General features: G+C 37.3%; 1 long non-coding RNA gene across 2 annotated transcripts; it reads left to right on the top strand.

The window, feature by feature from the left end:
* Positions 1-566: 566 nt before the first annotated feature.
* Positions 567-24,769, top strand: LOC125693377 (uncharacterized). Of its 2 annotated transcripts, none has more exons than XR_007377074.1 (3): positions 567-628; positions 20,886-21,034; positions 21,411-24,769. It is a non-coding gene; the product is annotated as an uncharacterized LOC125693377 (long non-coding RNA). The 2 variants fall into 2 exon arrangements; XR_007377075.1 differs by having other exon boundaries at positions 21,966-24,769.
* Positions 24,770-25,460: the final 691 nt, after the last annotated feature.

Consider the following 25,460-nt stretch of genomic DNA (forward strand, 5'->3'; position numbering starts at 1 on the left):
TGACTGAAAATCAAATTCTTACAGGTACTTTTGAAATGACATTTCTCATAACTCCTGCGCTATCTTCTGTGTCCCTGAAAGAGCTATTCTGAGTTTGAAAAGTGTGATGGTAGAAGTTCTAGAAGTTCTGAATTTCCATTCTCCCTTAAAGCATAAGGTTTCATAGTTTATATATGGAACCTTGAGGAATAAGTAGATGAATCTCATCCTCTCTTGGATTTAGGTCACTGAAATCTTAAGCAAGATGTAGTCCATGTTCATTCTGTTACACGGGACTTCCTTTCAGCTGTGGTAGGCGTTTACTTGTCTTGCGTGCTGAGTCTTGGCAGGCTCATTTGAGGTAAACTAAGTGTTCATCTTCGTGCTGCTAAGAAAAAGAAGAATGTACCTTTGTTCTTTTTGAGACAAGTTGTGTTGTAACTGTTGACTCACAGCCTGAACCACTGATTGATCACCTGGGGAAAGGGCCCAGTCAGCCCTGGGAGCACAGGTGAAGGCAATCAGTGGCCAGAAGAGGTGGAGCATGGCTGCACCTCTCTTAGACCTCATTTAAGGGCTGACAGCCACTATGGAAGGATTTCTGGTTGGAGCCTTATGGAGTCCTTTCTGTAAGCCTGGATTTTTGGAGGTAGGTAGGTGAGCATGTTTACTTTTTCTGTGCAATGCTATGTTTTCTGTGCTGGTCCCTTTGTTGTTATATTTGCAAGACAGATATTAAGACCCTGGAGCAGGTTCAGAGAAGGGCAACAAAGCTGGGGAGGGGTCTGGAGCACAGGCTTTATGAGGAGTGGCTGAAGGAGCTGGGATTGTTCAGTCTGGAGAAGAGGAGGCCCAGAGGAGACCTTATCGCTCTCTACAACTACCTGAAGGGAGATTGTAGTGAACTGGGGGTTGGCCTCTTCTCTCACCTAACTGATGGTAGGACTAGAGGGAAGGGCTTCAAGTTGCACCAGAGAAGGTTTAGGCTGCATGTTAGGAAATACTACTTCACTGAAAGAGTGGTCAGGCTGTAGAATGGGCTGCTAATGGAGGTGGTGGAGTCACCAACCCTCAAGGTGTTCAAGGAATGTTTGGATGTTCTGTTGAGGAATATAGTTTAGTGAGAACTGTTAGTGGTAGGTGGATGGTTGGACTGATGATCTTGTAGGTCTTTTCTAATCTTGGTGTTTCTGTGATTTCTGTATCACCCTTCCACTGTGCTAATCTGTTCAATTGTAATACAAGTACAGGTCAAGAATTGTGGTGTACCAGAGAACATCATAGTGAGCCTGAGGAAAGGTTGCACCCACTGGGGACAGATATTCCTGTGATGTTTCTGTGTTGGTTCTAGGAAGCATCACGGTAGGCTGATGGTTATGGGATAAGCAGGATAGAGCAAGTGGAAGGTGCCCAGGAAGACTGACTTTTGGCTGACCAGCTGTCTTAAATGCTCTCAGAATCCCACCCCAAGTGCTTTAAGATCTGGGTTTAAAAATCTGCTATCTTTTTAGCTACAACAGCAGTGAGAACTCTGGACTGAAATGTTATAGGAAAAAAAACAATCCTTTGATCTATTGGTCAGAAGCTCTTCAGAAAATAAAATGAACAGCAGAAGGTATTTTCTGTGTGTTTTCCTTGTTAAACAGATAGCACTGGTGTATGGAAAAGTCACTTCCTTTACAGTCCTGTAATGCAGATGAACTGTGGTTTAAGGACAGAGGTAGCCTTTCTTGAACCTCATACATTCTTCTCATCTTTGTGAGTCCTGCTCTCCGGAGGTGTATTCCAGATACTCATGCAATGACTTTCTTTAGATGAAGAGTAGCAACAATCTGTCTCTTCCTGGATACATCAGTTCTCTTGTCAGATTTATTTCTCTATACCTTTTAAGAGGTCTTTCTTTTCAAAAGTATTTAATGATTTCATCACTGCTTGGCAAAATACCAGGGAGGAAATACCTTTGTGTTTCAGTCTTCTAATCTATTCAGTTGTGTACTGTATTTGACTTTTTGATCCCTTGAGTGTTTAGAGCTCTAATAGGTTTATAACTTCATCTTATATTTATTTATTAAGAAGAGACTTGGACTTTCAAAAGTATAATGTGTTATTTACTTGTTCATTTTCTTGCTCCTGTGGAAGACAAATCTGTTAACAAAGATTTGTTCTTTAAACCTACTGTAAATATGGTTACTCTTTAATAAGGAGCAGCAGAGAAGAATTATAGGGATGCTACTAATTCATAATACAAAGGACAGAAAGCACACTGTGCTACTCTGTTGCTCTTCTGGTTTAGGAGGCTTAGCATGTAACAAATGTGCGGGAAGATACAACCACTAGTCATACAAGGGCGATGGTAGCACCTTAGCAGTTCTCTTAGAGAACAGTCACAAAGCATTAGAAGCAGAGGAAGCCTTGCATTTTCAATTTCATAAAGACATTACAACAGCTACTAAAAAGAGGAATGTAACAAGTATCAGCTGGCTTTATCGTCTTCTTGAGGAAATGGGAAACAAAGTAGCAAAATCTGCCCAGGTAACTGAAAAAAGCTTAGGAAAGCTTGGAAGTGGTAGTGGACAGAAGTAGACAAATCACTTCTTGCATGGCATTTCTACTTACATTTTATTGCAGCAGCTACTAAGCAAAGTGCAAGAGGCTTTTTATTGTCATATCAGATATACATGGTAAAATTTAATGTAGGACTTGTCAGCTTTAAATACTGGAAGTATCAATAAAATGTCAAATTATACTTGACTTCAATGCTAAATGGTGATAAAAATACAATCCAAATTTACAATCGTCTAGTCTTCTCCCCCTCACCCTCATCCTTTCATCTCAATAAAGCTCAATTATATGAGATTGGTTGGGAGGAGCTAAATTTTCTTTTCTGCTAGTTGCTTGGTAATTCATTGGGGTTTACATCACCCGTGAAATGTTCTTGCCTTGGAAATCAATGGCTAAGGATGGGAGGGGGAACCCAACTTTTTAATCGTGGCTTTGAAGTAAAGTAATTGCAGATTTTAATGGCTCATACATCTCCTTGACAGATCATCCAAGTTTGTGGAAAGTTTTGAAAGCAGTGAAATCAATTTCTTGGATAGTTAGCTAGCAAAGAGAGCATGGGTGTTAATTGGTATGTAGACTTATTATTACTTAATATCTCTGTATTTCTGTGATATGTTTCACATGTTGAAGATACTGGCCAAGCGTGCAGTAAAGGGGAGCACAAGCTTCTACTGCTTCTATTCACTGATATACTGTATTCTTCGTGCCTCAGTTAGCATAACAGATCTGATTGCGTAAGTACATTATTGTGACTGGCTTTGTAGACAGTGAGTCTGGGAAGATTTCTGAGTGTTAGGATGTGTTAGCTGACAATACAGGATATCGGAGTCACAGCATCTTATTTCAGCATTTAGGGTGCTCTTATTTAATACTCTGCAATATAGCTTTGGTCTCAAGCCTTTAGCAAAAAAAGTCCATTTAGGAAACCTGCCTAGCCAACAGGGAGTTATTGTAAATGACATAACAGTCCTTTCAGGCTTCAGATGTCCATCTGACTTAAGAAATCATCACCCAAATAAAGGTTAAGTAAACTCTTTTCAAATGCAATAAACACTTTTCCCAAATGCTCTGATAGACCATATTTGTAAATGTCGTGGTGTCAATATTAATAGTCCCTACTAATGTTAGTTAAGCTAATTCTCAGTGCTGCTAACCAAAATCATTCTATTTACTGTTTGGGTTACTCTGCGAGCGTGTAAGGAACTGCTTGTGTCTAGTAGCACCATTTTCATCAGTGATTTTGTAAATGATGTGAAATACAGACCAATAGGATTAAATAGAGCTCTGAAAGGAAGACATTTGTCTAATTTACTAAGATGTTACTATCTTGTCTTGCAGATTTTTCCTGTCTAATTAATTTTTGCAGTTGTCAAAATTGGCCTGTTTCTAATATTAAGAATGAACACAAATCAAGAAAAACTGAATAGTTACTGTGGAAAAAACCCAACCAACCAAAAACAAAAAAGCAAACAAAACAAAACAACAACCAAAACAAACAAAAAACCACAAACACACACAAAAGACAAACCAAGAAATAGAAAATAGGAAATACCAGTTTTTCTGTGCCTGCAAATAGTAAGGGACATCATCTCCTGAAAGAACTCTCTGGGGGGAAAAAAAGAGAACAATACACATTTTTGAAAAAGATGTTGAATAGCCTTTTTGTAAGCATTGGAGAATGGCAGGCAGATAAAGGCTTCCTAAATGAATCTCTGGGGCAAGGAGCAGCAGTATTTCAAAGAGGAATGTAGTATTCATCAAAAACTCCAGCATTAAAAGTCTTCCTCAGATGACAGAATGGCTTCCTGACGTGGCTTCATTCTTCATTACTGACCCTCAAGAGCTAAGAGTTCCACTACTTGAAAACCTAAGATATTAAAACGATCTCTGAACTTCTCATTGAAATGGCATCCTACCTGTAGTTAAGGTTCAGCCCTGACATCCTTGAAGAAAGAAAGGAATGAGAAAGGACAGTGTATTAGTTTTAGGGACAGTAGTCTTTCCTGCCAGTATTAGGGCAACATCACTTGATGGTATTCTCAGCAGACTTTTGACTAGTATTGTGTAATTGTACAAAAATGTCCAAGCAATTTGACAATGGAAGCCTGTTGTGCAGTGAATTTTTTCTCATAACGGTGATATGAGACCAAGCAGGGCCCCAGTCTCTTTGATCTTCTGTTTCCCCTTGACAGCAGATCACAGTAAAGCAGCATCAACCAGTCCCTCCAGCAAAAGAAGCTTGTGACTGCACCTCATTCTGGACTTAACAACTGTTTCTTACCTGAGAATTAACCAACTCATGGTCAATGCTGTCAGTGGATTGCTTTGGAATGGCACCTCAATTGGAGAAGAGTTCTGGTATTCACATTTCAAAAGGAATGACAAATCTTACAATAGAGGTCCCCAGGAATGCCCCTAAAAGAAATGAAATGGTGCTTGGCAAAGATAGCTCAGATTTTACGAGTTTAGTTCCTATGCAACTGGCTTATAAGGTGTGCCAGGAAAACTTTGACAACTTAGAACTTTTGCAAATTTTTTTTGGTGCGTGTAGGGTGTGTGCCTTGCTCTGCTATAGACTCACAGCATGATATTAGACAATTCTGATTCAGTTTCAGCAAGAAAAAGAAAACAAAAACGCGGTCAGTATAAAGTGCTCTGGGATATAACCACCTTACTGTTTAAAAACTGCAGTGTATGCAATCCTATAGCTTTTTGCACTCTGGCTCAAGAGTCAAGTTGACTTCTTTATAGGGATGTGGCAATACTTGGGGTGCTACAGCATCTGAGCCTCAAGAGATCTTCAAATAGTATGGGAGGAAAATCACCTGGCACCTCTGTCCCAGTGAATTTGCTATGTATTCAGAGGTAGCTGGGAAAGAAAACCCTGGTATCTATATTCATTTCCTGACTGTGTTACAAATAGAATAGCTGCTTATTTCTCAAGCTTACATGCTAGGGTTGCATGTTTAAAGTGGAAAAAAAAAAAAAAAAAAAAAAATCATAGAATGTCCTGGGTTGAAAAGGACCGCAGTGATCATCTAGTTTCAACCCACCTGCTATGTTCAGGGTTGCCAGCCCAGTGCCACATCCAGCCTGGCCTTGAATGCATCTAGGGATGGGGCATCCACAACCTCCTTGGGCAACTTGTTTCAGTACATCACTGCCCTCTGTGTAGGAAAAACTTCCTCCTAATATCTAACCTAAACCTCCCCTGTCTTAGTTTAAAACTGTTCCCCCTTGTCCTAACACTATCCACCATTGTTAACAGTCATTCTCTTTCTTGTTTATGTGCTCCTTTCAAATATCAGAAGGCCGCAATGAGGTCTCCCCTAAGTCAGGATAAACGTTTTGTTTTAGTTGGAAGAGCAGTTTAGCCCTGAAAGACAATGTCATATTGAAAATTGCAATTTGTAGTGTTAATACCTTTTTTAGTCTTAAAGGATGTCTACTCCAAAAAAAGGGGGTAATGGAAGGTGTATCAAACTGCTCATGGCAGAGGGGTTAAAACTAGAGAGTATTCAAGATCTCTTTCAACACAAAGCATTCTACGATCTTAGAATTCTATGATAGTTGGAGATGCCAAGAGAGACTCTTATGTAGTGTACCTGCTAGTAATAACACTGTCTCCATGAATCCTGACTCTTTAATTATTAGTGAATATATAATTGTTCTGATGAGGTGGATAATGGAAAGATATATTTCTAAATCATATTTGATTATTAGAAGTCAGTAAAAGATTTGGGCATGTTTTCTGCAAACAGAATATGTAAAAAATGAGCAGGTAGTAGCTAAGTTTGATGTAATGTATAAATCAACTTTCCAGTTAGTCATACTAAGCCAGGGAAATCCACTTTCAAATAGACTAGAAGTTTCCGTTAAGGAGTCTGTCATTATAATGCTGTGGAGGCTATTCCTGAAAGGTTTCAGAAGCCAAACAAGAGCTGATTAGCTTCCATATCAAAGGAGAGTGGCTCATTGACTCCAGCACTATTGATCTTAAATACAATCTCTGTGTAGACAGCAACTTCAAAAAGCAAAATAACAATAAAAGAAAAAAAAGAAAAAAAAGAAACTCACTCAAAAGCAACTCACAGTATGACAGTTGTAAGGAAAATAGTAACAGTTCCTATAAGCGGTATTAGAGAAATGCTGCCTATGATTTTGCCTTTAAATACACTTTGAATCAAATTTCATTGTAAGTCAATCCAAGAAGATCCTTTTAAAAAGGCCGGATAAATATAAATATCTCCAATCTGGTCAGCTATAGCAACACCAAATGTTCACATAATGGGGATATTTTCTAGATAGAATATTTGAGAAGTATATCTGCCTTGACTCTAGAGCCCAAGCAAGTTCTCTGTAAGATAGGTTTGACTGTCCTCATACTGAGATCAGGTAACAATGAAGCTGAGACTTTGAAGTTGAAAGCTTACTGCCTACATGCTGGCCAACTTTCCAAGGATATGAGAAACCTTCCTTTACAAATTCATTCTCTGTATAGAAATCTTTTGAACACTCAGCCCATGTAACGTTAACCTCTGTGCTTTTGAGTGTACCCACAGGCAATGAATGTATCAGCCACATTTTTGTGGCCAGATATATAAATGCTCTTCATTATGAAGGAAGATGGGCAGGCACAAGGCTCCTGATGTACTAGTTCAGAATAACATATTTGATACTGGTAGAGAAAAGGTTCCTGGTAGAGCACCTGGATTGCTCCAAAAGTAATGCCTCTTATGTATCCCTGATACAACGGATACAAAGAACACAATAACACTATATGACAGAGTAAATGCTCAACTTCAAAACACTGCTATTTCAACAAAATCACTACTGTTAACTGTGCATTCTCACCAGTGATGAACATGGTGAACATGCTTAGCCTCACATGCTCTTAAACTGTGAACATTTGCAAAATCAGTGACTCTCTGGAGGGATTAGTAAACTGAGTTATTATTTTTAAGAGTATCCACAAAGCACAGATTTTTTTCAGCAGGGGATTCAAATTTTTAAGGAATAACTTTTAGCAGTAGACGGAAAATGGACAATTATTTCTTTTGTCTGTAGCCATACTGCCACATCCAGTACGTACATGTTCACAGACATATTTATATACTTACAAGTTGATGTTTCATTCAATTATTTGACTCAGACTTCAGCTATTCCTGTGAATGTAATAGCAATTGCTTGAATGGAATATGGTGTCTTTTTTTGTTTCCCTTGGGCTTTCCAACACCTTTGCATAATGTTGGACTTATGGACTTATGATGGTGTGACACTTATGAAAATCTACAGTGAAAATTTATGGGTAGGAATCCCAAGAATCATGCTTAAGAAGGAGGTATGTTTTAATTAGAGACTCACAAGTGGATCACTGAGATATTCAAGTCATTCTTTTTTCTTCTTTTTTTGTCTTCTTTCCTTTTATTTTGTTTAAAAATTTCTATAAAGAAATATTATCCTTCTCAGAAACTGCTTCACTGTGGATCTGTTATTACTCTGTCAGTCATTTTTCAGGGGCAAAGCAAGGTATCTTGCTTCTTACATGATATTCAGTAATGGGAAATAGACACCTTTCAAGTCAAAGGCTGGTAAAAACATATGCGTTTATGCAAACTTATCGTAGTTTGTTTGCATCTGCTTTGTATCTAATTCCGGTATAATTAAGAAGAAAAAAGATAAAGAAAAATGCATAAATCAAATATTACTACCTAAAAAAAAAAAAAAAACAGAACATCCACATTCACATTTTTGTCTAGCTAGGTAACTGGCATTTGACTAGTTCAAGTTGCAGCTAAACGGAAGAATTGCTTCTGGCAAAAAAGCCATTAAGATGTGTCAGCTCTGACAGTTGAGCAGGTGCCTACAGGCACTTCTAGATAACCCAACATTAATGAAGATGTTAACAATATTTGTTGAATGTTAGTTGTGTAAATTATACATGGACTCAGGTGAGGAAAAGGAGGGGTTCCTATAATCCTTAGGTTGTAAGTTGATGACCTTGCAGATGGAAAAACTGCATACAACTCCTTTTAATGACCCTCTTGGCTTAATAATGTAGCATATAGTCATTAGTAGACACAAAACATCTGTTACAATAGAGTTCGTAGTGGTAGAAAAATGAAGAAACAGATGGGTTCCTAATGCCAAGAGTATTAGCATTTATTTAGAGACTAGATATTGAACCATAATCTTCTTTTTGTTTTCTCACCTTCAGCAGCAGGAATAGCACTGCTAATTTAATCAGTGACGTAAAGCATTTTTCAAAGGGAGGAGGACTAGGTTCTATGCATTCCCCTGAATATGGATGTCATAAAGAAAGTTCATTTCTAGGAAATAGGGAGATTTTATTTTGGGGAAATTGAAGACGGGCCTAATATGACAGCCTTCATTTTACAGCATTTAGTCCTTGACATACTTGAGTTAATAGCAATCTGACCACCAGGGTACAAGTAGCCATGAAAACAGCAGATGCAGGCCAGACTAGCTTTCAGACTACATGGAAGGTGCCCCAAAGAGCCTGTGGTGTCTGTTGGTGTGGTGGTGACGTGACTTGCTGTTCATCAACATCTGTACTAGATGATGTACAGCAAGTTCAGGTATGCCTGTGTGCAAGGTAAAATTATCTCCAAAATTAGAACTGCTATTTCAACTAGCAATTATCGCTTATCCTTATGAAGCTTGTCAGGCTTTAATTTATTTATGCAGTTTATTTTTACTAGAAAAACCTGGTTTGCACATTCATCCTCAAATTTTGACAGCATCACCTTTCTGTAAGATCTTTAGCTTCTGCTTTGCCAGCCTCTGTCTAACTATAACAATTTCCAAATAGCTGAAGTCTACCTTGTGCATATTTATATTGTATGTCAGAAATTCAAGTTCTGAATGCCATGATCACTGAGTCACTGTATCTAGTGATGATTCAACGGCCAGAAGTTATACCAGAGGAGGTTTAGGTTGGATATTAGGAGAAACTTTTTCTCTCAAAGGGTGGTCAGGCACTGGAATGGCTGCCCAGGGAGGTGGTGAAGTCGCTGTCCCTGGCAGTGTTCAAGAGGTGCCTGGATGAGGAGCTATGAGAGATGGTTTAGTAGCTTGTGGTACTAATAGGAATGGGAGAGTGGTTGGACTAGATGATCTTGCAGGTCATTTCCAACCTTGTGATTCCGTGATAGTGAGATCAGATCCCTAATATTTTATCAGCTCTCCAAAGATACTTGTATTTCATTTCACCATGTGTCAGGAGTTTGAAGAAAAAGTACCTCAAGACGTCTGCAATTACTTCACCTCATGCAGATTAGCTTCAGAATTTGATGCAGTGATGGCATTTACCTTTGCATCTCTCAGCCCCAAAAGCTAAAATGCATTAACAACTTCTATTTAAAAGCAAACTTATCTCTTTTTGTGCATCCTCTTTTTTTGTTGTTTTGTTTTTAATTCTATCAGAATTGCTGTTCATTATCAAATTCTTGGCCGTGTCTCACACTTCCAATTGAATTTGAGGCCTCTCTTGTCCAGAAACCAGCAGAGAATAGATAAATAGGGCTTTATTGCGACTGATGCAAAACAGCTGCATTCATGATGAAATACAATTAAAAATTCAATATCTTATCTGCTCCAGCCAGTGATTCAGTTGGAACAAGTCAGTTGCTGTTGAGGATGTCCTTGTAAACAGGTGTTCAGAAAAGTAACTGCTGAACTGTATTGTTTTTCTTAGGGGAGAGAGAGAGGATCAAGGTCCAAGATGTATAAGTTTATTTAAATCCTATGTACTGTAACTTTTATTTTTTTTATATAAAGCAGTGCTTTATCATCTTTCCATTCAGATTCATCCCACAAACTGTAGGAGCAATAATGAAACATATGTTTTCAAGTTGTCTGAGGCAGTCAAGGTATGTGCTCATACACAGTATATATATGCCAAACTCAGAAGACAAATCAACACAAATCAAAGCAGCAACTACAAAAAAATTACAACCTGTTTTTTTTTTTTTTTTTTTTTTTCAGTCAACATACAATAGTCATTTCCTCTCAGCAAACAAGTAAGGATGGTTAATTATATGGGGAAACTCATCATTAGGACAAGTATATATTTTTATCATCCATGGTATCTGATAGCAGTTAAATAGATGTCTAAGCCTTCATCAAAGCAAGTATGAACAGAGAATCCTATGGGGAGTTTGGATGCACTAGAAGAAATGCATGAAATATGTCTCTATTTCCCACTGAATCAATCCATATACTTAGGTTTTTGTTGTTGTTGTTTTTTTCTTTTTTACATTGATCACCTTAAAGGAACCTTTTGCCAGTCTTGAGAAATAAGGAATGAGTTATCTTGAAAATGCAGGACTGCTCTGCTATATAAATATGGTGGGAGATAACAGAAGTATGAAACTGCTTTACAAACTCTCTTGAGACATTTAGAAAAATAACAGTTGAAGCTATCTGCCTTGAAGTGAGATATCTGCGTAAGAAAGTCTTGCTCTGCTGACTAGTATGATGGCCCATGCAAGTGACAGTACTAGTAAGAGACTGATTCCACCTTATGATGGTTACATAAAACAAATGGCAGGAATGTCCTTGATATACGTATGTTTTTTATAATGAATAACATTGCAGCCTCAACATTTAAATTTTAGCTGAGTAAAAATCATCCACGATATGTAGAAACCAATGTAAACATTTTCCTCTATATGACTACAGACCCCAGTTTCATTATTAATTGCAGCCAAGAGGTATCTATCATGCACCCATGAGAAATGAGAGATACAGGTTTATTTTAGAAGAGAGAAATAGATGGCTTTGATTTTGTGTCTGAGGTGAGAACAGGAACCCACAGCTTGGTTTCTGTTATCCATAACAGAGGCAACAAAATATTATCTACTTCAGCAGTTAAAATGTATCCAGCCTATAATATACTGTTATTTTATAGTTATTAGTACATCCTTATGGATAGTGAAAAGTGGACCTGAATAAAAGTGAGAGCCTATTCACTCCTTCCACACACACCTCACCAGGCTGGACAGGTGTCAGCTTTTCTGTTCTTTTACAAATAAGACCATTTTATTTTTCAGACTTTCTGTGATCAGTCCATGCAGATAAATGCAGTGATGGTGTGAAGAAATGGTTTCATTAGATTCACAGTCATGCCTCTAATAAACCAAGTGTTTATAAATTCCTATTAAGGCTTTCCTGAGACACCTACATTGGTAAGGGAGAAAAAGATAGGGTAAAAAGGAGATAGGGCAGCTGGCAGGGAAACTGGAAGATGAGCTGGTGGTGATATCCACTCTGAATTCCCTGAACTTTGCTTGGGTAACACTTAAGTAATTCCTCAGCTCTAGCTATCCTGCATTGCTAAAAGTAAACTCAGTGTATACCTTTCTTATTATTTCACCTAGACAGAACCTAAGATGAGTTCTGTGTGGCTAAATCTGCTTGCTGCCAAACCTCTTCATTTCAAACATGAGTATATCCAACAATTGAAGCTTTTATCAGAAGCTGGGTTTGCATCTGGCAACACCCTCCCTATTCTGTGCTTCTGCTGCTAAAACTCATCAGCTAGAATTTATACCTCAGTCAAAACACTTGTTTCAGTACAGTTAAATTTGATACAGTAGGTTTCAGACAGACTGTACATGAACTAGGTATTTCCAATGACACATGTACAAAATACCGACACTACACACACACAAACACACACAAAAGCACAGGCATAAAGAACATGATTTTTTTCAGTACAGCTATTTATGGATGAGGATGGTAGGTAGGCCCCAGTACTGAATAGCACCATTTTATTCATCGTTATTTGATCCCTAATGACTATAGAAGTATAACTTGTTATAAACATTCTATTTTGTTGCTTTTGATGGATTTGCTCCAAGTTGGTTTTTATTTTTAAAACCAAATTCATAAAAATAAACTTCACAGAAACAGTCTTTGGAATATGTTCAAGTTTAAAAAAAAAAATATATATATTAAGTGATAGACAACTTTGAGTTTTAGCTACAGACTATACTCAGCAGTACATTAGCAATATTCTGTTTTTTTTTTCCTTGCGTCATTTCTAATTTTATTCTGTAGGGCAAGGGTAGAACAGAAAAGAGAAAAGGCTTTTGAGTCCATGTGAGCCAGCTAATAACTCACCTTTTTCCTTATGACAATAGTTAAGTCTTGTCCTAGTCCTGAAATGAGCCATAAAAGTGGCATCTTCATATTTTTTTGTATCTATTAGAAAGTATTGTTCATCTCAATTTTTTGTTGTTGTAATTGTCTTAGAGTTTTAAATTACATTTTCAATTTTTTCTTCACAAAAATGCAATTAATCTAGCAAAATCAAAATAGCTTTGGATAGGAGAATCCCTAGAAATTCTCATATCCACAGTGTAAAAATAGAAAGCTGTGACTTCTTAGACTTCCTTGGAAGGCTGTTGCCTGCTGGCCCTTCATTTTGAAAATTTTGGTTTTCAATGAACTGCAGTTTTTCAACAAGAGGAAATATTGACTATGGTATTTTTCTTGTTTAGCTCTCAGAGAAAGTGGAAATGTGTCTTTTGAGACACAGATGAATTTCCATCACTCCTTCCTACTTAGGCCAAAGAACTCACCTTTTAGAATAAGAAGCATGAGGATTTCCAGGTCTCCTGCTCGGGTTACTGATGGTGTTCCGACACAGGGCAAAGAGTACAAGGCCTCACTTTTATCTTGGATCTGTGACTGTTTCTCTGTACTGACTACATAGTTAAACTTGGGGGAAACATTGTTGCCATCTCCCATCCAACAGTGAAAAATCATGTAAGGGCAACCAGGGAATAAAAGCAAATATTACATCTGGTATAGCTGAATCTCCCCGTGGTTCTTTCTGTACTCCAGAAACAACTGAGCAGCACTCAAAATGTATTTCCCAAGGCTTAAATCTGTGCAAAAATACAAATATATTCATGTTACTAAAGAATAACATCGAGCATGAGTGTTCAGGAGTCCGATGCTCATCTCTTAAGTGTGCATGTAAACAAAAAATGATTACATTGTGAATTTATTCTCAAGCTGTACAGTTAATATAAATGAATAACTGCAGAGTGGATTTTCTGACTGGAAACATTTTGCCTTTACTAATTTCTGATTGATTTTGTTAGCTGTGGCTAGTGGTTTGGGTGCAAACAAGGCAATGCTATAGGGAAACTCATTGATTGCAGCTTAAAATGAAGCATTCCTTGAAGGACACAGAAAAAATTATCTTTGCCTTGGAAAGCTGTGTCACTCTACAAGAAATTCTGTTTGTATTCCAACAGTTATTTCAAATTGCAACAAAGGACAGTATCATGTCTTAAAAAAAAAAAAAGTCCTTTCAGCTTGGATTTATCTCTTGTTTCTGGGAGAAGTGAAGATATCAGAACAATCTGATTATTCATATCCAAGTTTGACTGGTGCCCATGTGATGCATGGCTATAGCTTGTAGATTCAGAAATAGAAAGTAAAAAGTAAACAAGCAAAGAGCAGCAGCAGCAACAACAACAAAATAAAAAATAAAAACCCCTCTCCTATGACAGATAACAAGCTGCAGCTAAACCCTGCTAAGCTCGTTTTCAGTTTTGCTTCACAGACTTTCATTCAGATTATGGTACTTCAGGGACCTCAGGGTATATTGATTGGGGAAGTTTCTGGAAGCCACTAAGTTTTTCTGGGGCTCTTGAGAAGGAGAGGGCAGAGTCAATATGGAATCCTAACTGGAGAAATGACAGTAAGCATGTTGTGTTAGCATTAGTATCTGTTGGCTATGGCCAGCAACTGCATGATTAGAAAGAAAAAACTGAAGTAAATAGAAGTATGGAAAGAAAGAACTGGTGATGCCAATGACAAAAGATAACATGCTAAATTCTTGCTGAGAAGGGTGTGTGAGCACATGCTAGCTTGCAGAGAAGTAAGCCCTAGTCTAAAACATAGATTCTGTCTTTGAAACCTTCTTATAGTCTGAACAGAAGCTTCCAAATCTCTTGAGAACAGGTGTTATCCAAAAGGGAACATTTCCTTATTTTTTGTCACATCTGTGGCAACAATGAAATCACTTTTCCTTTTGTTCTGAAAGTCTAGATTTTTCAGTAAGTATATACAAAGTAGGGGGAAAAAAATAAACTAGGAGATAAATCTTTGCTTCAGATTCCTTCATATTTTGGAAATCATATAAGTCATTAGCAGAAGTTAAGGCTTGAACCAGAACTCAGTGTCTAGAACAGCCATCTTCCTCCTGCATCACACTCTTGAAAACTTAAGTTGTGGAGGCTGTACCTGGATTCTGAGGTTTAGACATTAGCAAAGTAAAAAAAACATCTCTAAACAGAAAAATAACCAGACTGCACTTGATCCCTGAGAAGGTAGATATAATACATTCCTAGTTAACTTCCAGGTCGCTACCTCTCTGCTCTGTCTTCATGGTTTGCCTCAATAAAGCTGCAGAATGATTACTTTCAGTGATTTGTGAATACTGGATGTGAGGTGTGTCTAAACATTTTGACTAATGGAGGAAGAGGAGTTCTGCTATGAGTCAGTTGAGAGATATTTGAAAGGAAAGAGGAATTATAATGTTGGAAGGGAGAGGAGCACATCAATGATGAAATATGCTATCAGTATAAGTCAATGTGTTCTCATGAGAAGTTCTACCTGGTCTTCCTATGAAATTACTTCAGTCTCTTGCCATGTTCCTGATCTCTTGCAAAAAGTTTACTTTCACCAAATTGCTCTTGGCAAGGAGATTAAGGAGCATCTCTGATTGCAAGTTTGTAAGCACCAATTGCTACAGTAGAAAGGCTCACAGAAATTTGATGTTCTCTAAGGGGAAAAATTCTGGGAGAGTTCTGCAAATCCATCTGAACATCCAGTTCTGAATATAACCGCTCATAGCTGCGAAGTACCAGAGGGGGCTGCACTAAATCTCTTATAGATCAGCTGGCTTTTCCCTCTCAGCCTGTGCCAGGGCAGATTACAAGATCCTCGGTGTGTTAAATACCTCTAAACTTGGTGCCTCTCAAAAAGAATGTTCACTAGTAGTCATGGTGGTCATGTACAGCCCCCAGAAGAACTGTGTCTCTTGAGTTTGTGTTTGATCTCTTTCTACTTATTGTGAGTTGAAAATCTACATGTGTTAGACTAATACTTTAAAATTACATTTGGAAATGCCTCAGTGAATTCTAGCAGAAGAAATGCAAATAAATGTAGATTTGTTATTATCAGCTTCATCAAAGCAAACAAGCAGCAGCCAGGCCATTATTAGACTTTGATAAGAGTGCATATTGAATGATTTCCCTAAGGGATTCAGTAAAACTCATCTCATTCCATTTCCTTTTATATAATAACATCAATTGTTTCTCAAAGGAACACCTGCATACAATGTTGTGTGACCTCTTTATTTATTTATTTTACTTCTTGAAGGGGAAAAATACAAAAACTGTTCCATTTCATTTTTATATTGAAACTTCAAAATGTAAGATAGAGACTTGAATAAAGGTATTCAGACAGAAGCTGAGGAAATCAGTGTTAGAAATGCATAATCATGCATTAATAAAATAATGGCTCTGAAAAGAGGATGTTTTAGTGCCAGAGATAAAGAGGAGACTGAAAAGAAAGAAGGAGGAAAAGGAGAATGTCTGAAAATATGAATTTCTTTCCTGAGAGCCCATAAAATGAGGAAATTTACTAAAAAGAAATAACTTCTATGGCTTCTAATACTCAGTAGCATTTGGCAAGTAATCAAAGTTGATCTTATTTCCATTCAGAGCTAACATCAGAATTATTATTTTCGTAATACCTATAAATATATATAAAGCTTAGACATATTTATAACTCCATTTCAGCACTGAAAAAACTTGTCTTGAATAATACTCTACAAGGTCACCCACAAGAAAGAAATCATTCCTAGAAACAATCATATCTTAGACTGTCTATAAAATGGATTCTGTATGCATTTTATGGCTGATATTAAGAAACTTCTCTGCTTTGTTGAAAATATCCCTGAAAGAAAAAAAATCTCTTGTTCTCACAATGGGCATTTATCTCCATACAGGGTTTGTGAGAAATTCCAGGGGACTATTTGCTATGAGTAAAAACCTTACCCTCTGATACTGATTTACTTTTACATTCCTGTATACCACTCGCACATTCATGATATATTTGGTTAGTGGGACTTCTAGAAAATAGCACTTGGACTGCTGTGTGTTAAAATTTCCAATAATCATTGCAAATATAACCATTTCCTGTGGCATCTAATGGGTATTGCACAAACATTTGCAATGCCCTTTTTCTTATTAGACTGGGAAAATTAGAAGAGAAACTTGTGACTGCAGAACAGAGAGCTAGGAACTAATCACAGCATCTAAGAATCTTCCATATCTTAACCAAGAGATTATTGATTACCATTCAGAAATTTATTAAAGCTTCACCTTATAGTCCATTTGCTGTCTTACCTTTCTCTGATCTCCTGTCTGACTCCGATCCAGAGTTCCACTCCAGTAACAGAGAAATTTCCTCCAATTTTGAATCACTTCTGACAAATTTGTGTCTATCTGCTTAAGACCACATTCTCCATTGGTGGAAATACTTTCTCTCTGAATAAGAGGTGGTCTGTACCTGCTCTTGATAGTGCCAGAGAACTTAACAACAGGAAACAGAAACTGCAGCTCAAAGTTCAGACTGAACATTAAGAAATTATTTTACTGGAAAGATTATGCAGTACTGGCATTAATCACAGGAGAAGATATGTTATTACCATCTTAAAAGATTTTTAAAACCTATCTGTACAGAACTGTGGTTGACCCGAACTCCCAATGGTGATTGTCCTAAGTTAAGCTGAGGTTGGATGAGAGGACCCTCAGATATGCCTTCCTACAACTCTGACTATCTAGTTAGTATCTCAGAGGAATTTTCTGACTTCTCCTGGCATTTGCTCTACCGGGTGAAGCAAAGCAAACTTTCTAGTCTTTCTTCTGACTTTATGATCTCCTTTAACTGCTTTGCTTTCCTCTGCTCATTCCCAGCTCTCTTTTGTATCCGTAGTCTTGGGTGAACAACATCTCTGGGTTCTGACTGACATCAGAGTCTTTGGCTCATCCAATGCCATTCCAGTATTAAATGTGTCCCTGTTTCTCCCAGAAAAATCTCACTTCATGTATGTAAATTAATGTTTACTTTCTCCATGATCACATTGCTCTAGTGACTCATGATAATCCGATCATTCAGTCATTCACCTAAACGCTATTTTTTCCTGTCATTTCCTATTGATGATTCACTAATAAGTATTATTTATATTCTATACTGAAAATTGACTGTAGTCTTCAGTAGCTTGTCCTTGAACTTTATAGTGCCATCTGATTTCAATTAATTTAGATCTTAATGTCATCTCATTCATACTATGTAGTATTCAGATTTTCTTCAACTTTGTCTAGTGCCTCCAACTCTGTTACAGCAAATTTCATTAGCACAATGGAGAAATATTACCCTGATGCCAGGTCTAGGGAATTCTACTAATAACTTCTGTTCAGTTAAATATTTCTCCTTTTAGCATATGCCGTTGTAATCTCTTCTCTAATCATGATTTGCCTTGTAGTTATTCTACTAATAACTATTTTCTGCAATATAGCTATTATATTCCCATGTTGCAACATATCAAATGCACTTCTGAAGCCTGAATAAAATACGCTCACTTTATTTCTCTTACTGAAAATATAAAGAATGATTACTTATCAACGGATGAATTAAGCACTAATAAAAGACAGTAGTCTCCCACGTAGGGAAATGAAACCGAAAAATCAGTTGGAGATCTCAGTCTTTCTAGTTCTACGCCATTTCTTTTGCCTTCCCTGGACTTTACAAATTGACCCTTTGGATTTTTTGTTTTTTTTTTCTCTTGGATTTGAAAGGATATTTTTCTTGGTCTACCAGTTCATTAAACACATTTCGTTAACGCATCTGACAAGATCCAGAATGGAACTAGCTAACCACACATTTAACCAAAAAATCTAGAAGTGGAGGAAGGTAATCTAGCCACATGAATTTGTTTCCCTATTGATTTCCCTCTTTTTGATTTTTACTGGAAGAAGAGTTAAATCAACTGAACTGTATTTTAAAAACCAGAAAGCAGAACTGAGGAGATTCCATGTCCATTCTTTGTGAATGTTAAGCTGAAACTGTTTGTGCTGATCAAAAATTCTCATCCTTACCAGCTGAACTGTGTGCTAACATGAGAAGAACTATGGTTCTGCAGCAAGGAAACCAGAGATGATACTTCTACTAATGACTACACGGCAAGTTACAATGATCAGAGAGCACTACTGTGCTAGAGGTTGTGTAAAGAAATTTGAAGTTCATTTCTTGCTTAAGAGGCAACTAAGAATTCAATTTCTTATCTAGATGTAGGAGACTGATGCCACCTAAAATTTCCTAGGATATCATACCTGATACCCAGAAATTGTTCGAGAATGTCAAAATTCTTATGCAAGACCCATTTTTTATCTGCCAAACTTGCATGAGTATCTTGGATAGCCCAGGACTTTTCAAGTAGTTCTATATGCAGTAAATTGGAACACTGAAGTGAAACTTCACCCTTCTATAATACATCTTTTTTCACACCACTGGTTTATAGAAACAAATGGTGTTTGTTTTACTGTTTCTTTGATGATGTTCACAAAAAGACACAGCTAGAATTCAGTTGAAAACTTTATCCTAGGTACCTAGCAGTGCGTTGGTGTCTGAACTATCAGTACAGTCAATAAAATCTTGTCACAGAGGCTGGAAATCTGCTCTTGCAGCTGACCAGCCACTTTCTGCTTTAGGGAGACCTGTATCTCCCCTGACTACAGTTGCTGTTTAGACACCCAGACCCAGTGTAGGTACACAGATATAGATATCTCTGTTTAAATACCTAAATTTGGTGTTGATTCCTACTCTATGCAACTGCATGTCTTGATGTACTGAATGACCTGGGTACTTTTTTTTCCATTCCTGTGCATTTACCCACCAGCAGAGTATTTGAACAGCTCAGTGCTTCTCCCATCCTGGTTTTAAGTGCCATGTTTGATGGAGCATCTAACTTGTGAGGTTACTGTACTCCCTAATGAATCTCAGATAGGCCCATCCCATTAGTATCTAATTCACTTCCTTTCAGTGTTAGTCCATTAATCCCATTTATCAGAGATCCCTATGTACTCAGATTTATAACTATCAAAAAATTATTAGAATATGGTCATAACCAACCATAACCATGCCGACTCCTTTGGGCAATGATATCACAATAAGTTTTTTGTTTGGATGCATTTTTCTTGTCAAAATGATCCAGCAAGAATTTTATTTTGGAAAGGAAATAAACTACAGGGATGCTTTGCACTACAGATTTTTTTTCATTGGTATTGCTTTCACTGATCAGCTGTATTGCTCAGCTGCAGCTGACTAAATGAGACCTTTTAGTCATGCAGCATTCTTAATGTCATTTGGCTTGTTCTTCATTATGTGCTTTTAAAAATTGTTATAGTAGATTAACTAACTAATGATGGTTAGGGGGGAGCATTCTTCCTAAGTCAGTTATTTCAAAAGCTGAGTTCCTGCTTATGCTGTTGGGAGCAGCTGGTTCTGTTCATGGTTGGTGAGAGAGGACCGGACCATTAGCTATGTCAGCATGGTGACACTTTTTGTATTTGCAAAACCAGCATACCGACCTCAGAAAATGTGACAAACCTGCCGTATATAACGCATGAAAGCACTTCACAGAGCTCAAAATTCATGTCCTGGGGAATTCTGAATCAGAATCATCCCAAATATATAGTCTCTAACTTCTGAAATTGATGTTGTGGTTTAATAAGTGTTAAAGTAAAAAAGCTTTTGTGTATTAGAAATTACTACCAAAACCATTTTTGAAGTACTTAAGGTTTTTGAAAAAGAAATATGTTTGGGAGATATTTTGAGTATTTTTAACTCATGCCCCTCCAACCCCCATCTTTCATCTGCTGAGAAAAGGAAAGTGCAGAAGTAAAAGGAAAAAATAGGATATTATTAGATATTAGCATATATCTAATATTTATTTATTTGAACTACCTAAATTTCGGAAAGTTAATATTCTTCATAAACTAGAAAAATTTTCACAGATAAAGAAAATTAAAAAAAAAAAAAAAAAGATTAAAAATAAAATTAAACCCAAACACTTCAAGCAGGACTTTCAATTGGTTCTACTTACAGTATCAGCAAGCAGTGGAGTCAATGTCTGGAATAGCAACAGGGTCCAGGACAGCATGACCTTCTCAGTTTTTGACTATTGTAAGAGGGAAGGTTGCAAAATGGTGGTCAAGCACCCCCTGTTCTGGCAGGTCCCGGCAGGCTGGTCTTCCACAGCTACTGGGGAAGATGTATTTCCCCCTTCAAGGGCCTGTATTATGGAGGAGCGCAATCTGAAGAATTTAGCAAAGAACTTCTGGACAGTGAAATCTGCAGTGAACGGAGGACATTCAGAACAAAGGTACTCTTGATCTGGAAGCACATTTTTCTTGTATATTTGTTGTGATTTGATTATTTCAAAACTAGTGTATTCCACAATAGCCATGGTGTATGGTTAAGTGTCTGAGTCTACATTTCTTGCACAGTCTAAGTGACATTACTCAGCCTGAAGCTTCCTTGCATGTGCTTCTGGCACTCCCTTTATTTGTCTTCAGCAAGTCATGAAACTGAGTAGCAAATAACTTAGCATATAATAAAAATAGCAAATAACCCAGTATAGAACGGTAGGCAAATCCATGGTCTTATTGCTCATCTACATTATGCAGTGAAGACAAAAGCCTCCCCAAACACAGCTGTCATTGAAATAGCTATTTTTATATCTTTTTTTTTTTTTTCAGATGTGCTCTTCTCATCTTATCAAAATTCGTATTCATATATGTCCAACGATAATGTTTTCTGACACTGTGTCTTTGGTATATGGTTGCTTTTACTCTTTCAGCCCACTTTCAAGAACAGTTAACTTGAGATCTCATTATGGGACTGTACCGATAGCAACTCAGAATGGTGAATTGAGGAAACTCAACTTTTTGAAGGCAATTTAGTTTTACCAAACAATGCAATTGCTTGCAGCCAGGGTTTGTCACTCAGGTTTATCACTTTCACAGTATGAATCCCATGCCTCAGATCTGTGGAAAGTTTAACTATTTGTAGCCACAGGATTCTAGGAAAAATGGAAATATCCTGCAGAGTCCCTGTCATATGGAGAAATGCTTTTCCACAGTTCTGTGATAGAGATGTACAGCAACTTTCAGCAACCTAATTAGTTTCTTGATCAGAGGAAGACAACTCTTCAAGGCAAATGAAAAGGTCATTGCAAATCCCAGAGAAATATTCATGTCTTTTGTCATATTAACTGACAGATATTTAAATATAACCACTCACTTTTCCTGCAGACACTGTCAGAAGATGCCAGACAGCTGACAAGCAGCAATGAATTCGTATCACCACCCTGACATACCAACAATGAGGAAGTGAATAAAACTACTAAATGCTCTTTTTGTGCTGCTGAGAGATAGGTCTGGGTCAGCATACACTTACAAGTCTGGTGATACATAAGGGACATTGTGACTTCTCTGAAGATGGTTTAGCCCAATTAATAATATCAGCAGGGGAAAGGAATGCTGCTCTGCTACTGGAGCACTGAGAGAGGATGTAGAAAGCTGGAGTATGCACCAAGATCTCTGTACAACCTTAGTAAAGTCTTGTAATGTTTTTGAGGACTAACACTTGCCCGCATATTTATTCCAAGACTGACTTTAGGTACTGTGAAGCTGTGAGTTTACTTTCTTTCAGCTCTTTATCTGTAAGATGGAGAAAAGGCATTTCTTTTTTCCACCGTTTGGCTACCAGTAACTGTAAAAGCCTCAGGGTAAGAATAGGTCTGACTGCAGTTATGACATGAATAGACAGCTGCCTGGTATCATTAACACAGGATCCTGAATGCAGAAAATATTAACAAAAGAATGAAGGCATTTTGATCCCAGAGGAAATCTTATTTTGTTGCATAAAGTGTTTTGTGTAACTGAATTCCAGTACTAGCCAGTGTATTTTATAGAAAATGTACTAGCAAGCTTCTTCCCAGCAGTGATCATAGAAATAATACTGGAACAATCATGGTGCACGTGTGACTGCAGTACAGTGAATTTTGTCTGGCTACTTTCTTATCATGGAACACACTGGTAATATTCATTGCATAGAAATCCCAGAGGAATCTGATTTGAAGGTGTTCTGATCTCTGAATATCAGCTTCAGGATGTTCCTTGTTCAAGATGTGTGAAGTAGATATAGACATTTCAAAGTCAGGTTGGACAGCGCTTTGAGCAACTTGATTTAGAGGAAGGTGTCCCTTCCTATGGCAGGGAGATGAACTAGATGATCTTTAAGATCATTTCCAACTCAAACCGTGCTATGGTATCTCATTCTTCCAGATGACATGATCCTTCTTCTTGGCCCAGATTATTCTGTACTCTCGTTCTGTGTTACTGCTCTTGTAGCACACTTTCCAACCTAACAGTGAAAAGAAATGTGTATGTTGATATGCTACATGGCCGCTATTTCGTGTATGCGGCCTGTATATTTTGTCTTGTTAAAAATATTCAACAGACTGTTTACAAGAGGTTCTATGCTGGGATAAGAATTCAGATAAGTTGGGAATGTGGAAACTAGCCTTCTTAAAACTAATTTTTCACCCAGAACAGTGTTTATCTGACTCTCAACACAGTCACTTGTGAAAGCTGTAGGGATGGGCACCGTGACTGGAAAAGAAAATATATCCCAAAAGAACCCAAGGACCCTACGTATTTACTTTTGCCACAGAAGTGCATTTGTTCTGCATGAACTAAGCAAGGAAGTTTCTACTTCTGCACCTGTAGAAAAACTCTACTAGATAAGAAATCACGCTCGTTTATGATTCTTCATCCTGATATTTCTCATGTTACAACTGGACTATGGTACTAATGAAATGGGGCCAACCCCCTTTTTTTTTTTTCTTCAGAAAAACAGTATATAAGAATATATAAGAATAGAAACCTTCAATTTTGATTTGAATTTCAACAAATGTGGCCATTTTTTTTGCTGATATGTAATACACGAACATAGGGAAACAGCGCTTTAAAGGAGTGAGTCTTTGTTCAGTTTAGATTGTACTGCTTAGGAAGCACCATGTCATTAAGTATTGTGGTGGTAATTTGTTACTTCTGAGCATTACTTTCAAACTATGCTTCACTGTGCCTGCTTCAGGATAATGATGGTATTTTATACTAGAGAGGATACAGTCAAATGCATTCCTGCACACAGAACTAAAAGCACTGTACTGAGGATAAAGCAATATCAAATTCCTTCACTAGCAAGAAATACAACTAATAAAGAGACTGAGGTCTTGGATCTGTCCCTCAGTATTAATAGATCTATTTACTTTCTAATGGATGAATCGCTGGAACAAGTTCAATGTGTACCTGAAATACTGCCATGGAAGTGAATTCCAGAGGATCTCATCCTGACTGGAAGCTTGCACATTACACTGGGTATGAGCAACATGGGGAACTGCCATTCAGTTCAACTCATTCCTCCTAAATCAGGCTGAGATTTGATTCCTGTGATCACTGTCAGTATTTTAAAGAAAGAGAAAGGAGATGTAATAAGGTGATAGATACATTTCATAGCCATTATTGCTGCTGGAAAAGTGTCTGATTTAGTTTCCAGCTAAATAAATCCACATACCTCTTAGCCTTACTTTCTAAAAATGGTCTCAGCTTTTAGAGAATATCTTTCATATTCTCAGTGAAAATGATGTCTGTACAAATAGCTGACTTTAAGATTGAGAAGATGAATAAAAGTGATGAAGAGGAAGGCTGTAGTGGGTTTTGTTATTGTTGTTGTTTTGGTTGTTGGGGATTTTTTGGTCAACCAGAAACATTATTTCTGCATTGTCATATTTTTTTAAACTTACATTGAATAAAAAAGTTAAATGTACACAATATATTCATATAGATTGGGCTAAATGCTTTCTTAGTCTAAAGACGTTTCTTATGTTTTCCTTGCGAATTTAAAGAAGATGAAAGTGTACTGTCAAAAATGTCAGCATAAACAGAAAAAAAATTTAAAACATTAGAAAGTGTTAAGCAATCACTGAAATGTTTTGACTTCTTGCAAGCATTTTTTTGATATATTTAATTGTTTAATGCAGCTGTTCACTGAATTTAAACAACATCTGTTAATTTCTGCTTTTGACTTCAGTCTGGATTTTAAGGAAGTAAAATTCTGAAACTAGTGTCTGATTGTCTGATTAGGCAGTCTTTGCCTGCATAACACTGAAGATTTCTCACATGCCCTTTACTTAAGAAACAAGGGAAGATTCTCCTGTGTTTTTTGAGCAATAACTGCAAAAGCAAGCAACTTGCTTGCTACCCTTGCCATAGATTACCCTAGGAAATTGTTTCTTTTCCTTTAATGTTTACTTGTTGGCAAGTAATGTTTAGCAGCACCTCCAGACATACATACATAAGCAGACATCTGCAATTTCTATGAGGGCTGAAAGAAATCTGCATCTGCAGTAAGAAACAAAGAAAAACCTTGATTTATGGTGTAGTTTTCATTCTTTGCATTTACACTGCACTCATCTCCACAGGCATCTAAGTGCATCTCCAGTTTATTTGATAATGAATGTCCAAACCGTTATAAGTCTATAAAATGTAATGCATTTCCCTTTATTCTAATGGAACCATGGCTGTAATGTCTCAGTCCCATGGTTTCTTCTCCTGGTGCTAGTCCTTAAAACTCTTCAGTTAAAAGAGGTTATTTACTCTTCATAGCTACTGAAGTCATTATTTTATGTTGAACAGTATTTTCAACGTATATTTCACAGTCAAAGTGGCAAAATAAGGTCATGG

Source organism: Lagopus muta, chromosome 5 (genome assembly GCF_023343835.1).
Source record: "Lagopus muta isolate bLagMut1 chromosome 5, bLagMut1 primary, whole genome shotgun sequence".
NCBI lineage: Eukaryota > Metazoa > Chordata > Aves > Galliformes > Phasianidae > Lagopus > Lagopus muta.